Here is a 3,415-nt window from a genome sequence, read left to right as displayed (position 1 = left end):
TTCACCTGGCTGGGATAACTTTTATTCTAGCATAAAACTGTTGTTCTTGTCACTTTTCGGGGGGGTTTTAACAAGAGAGAAAACGTGTGTTAACAGAGAGATATAACACAGTTTTATATATGCGCGTTCTGTGGCAAAGCGTAAACGTGTTACGGCCCCAAAACGGATAATTCAAGTGGAAATGACGTCAACGAGAAAAAAAAAACTCGGATATTCCTGCGCATTTCATGGAAATTCAATGACATCGAGGTAGAATGTATTCATTTATTAGTTTTTACGCGTTTTATGCTAGAATAGCGTTAGCGCATGTTCATTTCGTGTTATAACATCTTCAGAATCCCTCGGGATACGTTGGTACCCTCGCCCTATGTGCTCGGTCACCAACCAATCCCTCGGGATTCTGCAGACGTTATAACACGAAAAACACATGCGTTATCCCTACATTTACACCGTTCTGTGACTTTGGAACAGTGAGATTAGGTTCACCACAAACCGGTTTAAGCTCCCCAGTGGTGGTTTTACCCACTGACCGTTCACGTGCGGTGCCCCACTGTGTTCCTGTATTTGTTTGTTTTTTCCTTGTGTGAGTGTAACACGTATAGCTCTAACTATGTTGGTCGTGTGCGCGTCCGCGTGCTGGGTTTATGTTTGTGGAGGCTGCGTTTTTAGACCGTGTCTTGCCCTGTTGGATATGAATTCAGCCTTGTTTGTAGTATATTTTTTGTAGTCCAACTCATGACGTTATTACACGTCTGTTGATGGGCCGTCAGGGGAGGTAACTAATACAGATTGGGACTTCTTTTTTTAAATAATAACATAGATTTTCTATTTTTATTACAAAGGCAGTGACTAGGGGTAAATAATTATTAATAATTCTGTTTCCTGTCACTTACAATGTATCTAAAACCGAGAAAACGAGATCATCTCCCGTTTCGATTACAGTCCCCTCTTCTTAGTAGGATTGATTACCGGACCTGTAGACAGCCCTGTAAGGGTTGTCTAGAGGTCAGGTAACCTCTAGATAGACTCCTGGTCCGGACCTCCAGCCATTGCCTATGTTGAAAGCTGGTTTTCTGGCAACTAAGGCAATCATCCTATGAACTTTGTAGAGTTCTCGAGCTGAAACTGTTTTCAATGTCAAGGTCATTGACCTTTGGCCTACTGACACCCAAAATTAAGGAGACTAGGCCCCCTATCTGCTGACCACAGACAATCATCATATGAAGTTTTAAGGTAGTAGAATCTAGGCCATATTAAAGGGTTTTGAGTTACATAAAGCATTTGCGTCTCGAGATCACCGACCATACACTTTTGATCTACTGACCTAAACACAATATGGTCATCCACTGACCACAAGTCATCATCATGTGAAGTAAGAAGCCTTCTTTATTAAGTGGAAATCATTTCCACTCTGAATGTCATGGTAGCCTTAACCTTCGACCCCCTAAAACAATAGGGGTCATTGACCGACCACAAGCTATTAAGAATGAAGACTGTAGACAAGGTCGGTCTTTAGTTATTGAGCAGAAACAGTTACCAGTCTCAAGGTCATTGTGGCCTTGATCTACTTACGCATCGAACAATAGCAGACCTGGGGTAATTAAAAATGTAATTGTAATTAATTGCAATTAAATTACATTTCCCAAGTAATTCAATGTAATTTGTAATTGGGTCATTTATCAATAACATGTAATTGTAATTTAACAAGAGCTCGTCAAACACGAAATGCCCCCCTTGATGCATTTAGTAATTGCACAAGGAACAGAAATTATATGCTCACTGTAAACAAAAGTTCTACCATTCTGGTTTAATCTGACCTTGACATTTAACCTATTAACCTAACAAGAGATTACAGATTGATCTTTGCGCCATCCACTGAGCCATTTTTGAATGTTCCAAATTTCAAGACTAGCTCAAAGTCAAAATCAAGGTTAAATTTCATTTAGGTACAAAACAATGCATATGTGGTCCAAATTTGAAAGCAGTGGCTTGAGAAATGTGAAAGCAGGTCACTAGATCAATTTCAAGGTAAAGTTCATTTCGGTAAACAGAACTATGCATGTGCTTCAAATTTGAAGGCTGTAGCTTGAGAAATGTAAAAGTAGGTAATAGATAAAAATCAATGTAAAATTTCAATTCAGAACACAAAAATATGCATGCAGTCCAAATTTGAAGCCTGTACCTTCAAAAATGTGAAAGTAGGTCACTAGGTCAATCTTAAGATCAAAGTTCATTTCGGTACACAAAACTACGCATGTGGTTCAAATTTGAAGGCTGTAGCTTGAGAAATGTGAAAGTAGGTCACTAGGTCAAAATCAAGGTCAAATTTTATTTCGGAACACAAAACTATGCAAGTGGTCCAAATTTGAAGCCTGTACCTTCAGAAATGTGAAAGTAGGTCACTAGGTCAATCTCAAGATCAAAGTTCATTTCAGTACACAAAAGTATACTTGTGGTTCAAATTTGAAGGCTGTAGCTTGAGAAATGTGAAACTAGGTCACTAGGTCAAAATCAAGGTCAAATTTTATTTTGGAACAAAAAACTATGCATGTGGTCCAAATTTGAAACCTGTACCTTCAAAAATTTGAAAGTAGGTCTCTAGGTCAATAACAAGGTCAAAGTTTTTTTCAGTACACAAACCTATGCATGTGGTCCAAATTTGAAGGCTGTAGGTACAGAAATGTGAAAGTATGTCACTAGGTCAAGATCAAGGTCAACTCATGTCAAGGTTCATCTTGCCACTTAAAACTATACATGTGGTCCAAATTTGAATGAAGTAAGTTATGGACATGAAGATTCTAAGTTTTTCCCTATATAAGTCTATATGAACAATTTGACCTCTGAGGCAGGGCCATATTTGACCCGAGAGGGATAACTTGAACAAAGTTGGTAGAGAACCACTAAATGATGCTACATTACAAAATACCAAAGCCATAGACTTTGCCGTTTTTAGACAAGAAGATTTTCAACGTTTTTCCCTATATAAGTATATGTAAACCATGTGACCCCCAGGGCGGAGCCATATTTGACCCTAGGGGAATAATTTGAATAATCTTAGTAGAAGATCACTAGATGATGTCATATACAAAATATCAAAGCCCTAGGCCCAGTGGTTTTGGATAAGAGGTTTTTCAAAGTTTTTTCCTATATAAGTCTATATAAACAATGTGACCCTAGGGGGTGTGGCCATATTTGACCCCAGATAATCTGAACAATCTTGGTAGAGGACCACTAGATTTTGCTACATACCAAATATCAAAGCCCTAGGCCCTTGGTTTTGGACAAGATGATCAGAAACAATTTAACTGTTCCTGGCCAATGTGACCTTGACCTTTGACCTAATGACCTCAAAATCAATAGGGGTCATCTGCTGGTCATGGCCAACCTAACTATCAATTTTCCTGACACTAAGCCA

Source organism: Mercenaria mercenaria, chromosome 1, assembly GCF_021730395.1.
Source record: "Mercenaria mercenaria strain notata chromosome 1, MADL_Memer_1, whole genome shotgun sequence".
In the NCBI taxonomy this organism is placed as follows: Eukaryota; Metazoa; Mollusca; class Bivalvia; order Venerida; family Veneridae; genus Mercenaria; species Mercenaria mercenaria.
Note: the sequence above shows the minus strand (reverse complement) of the source record.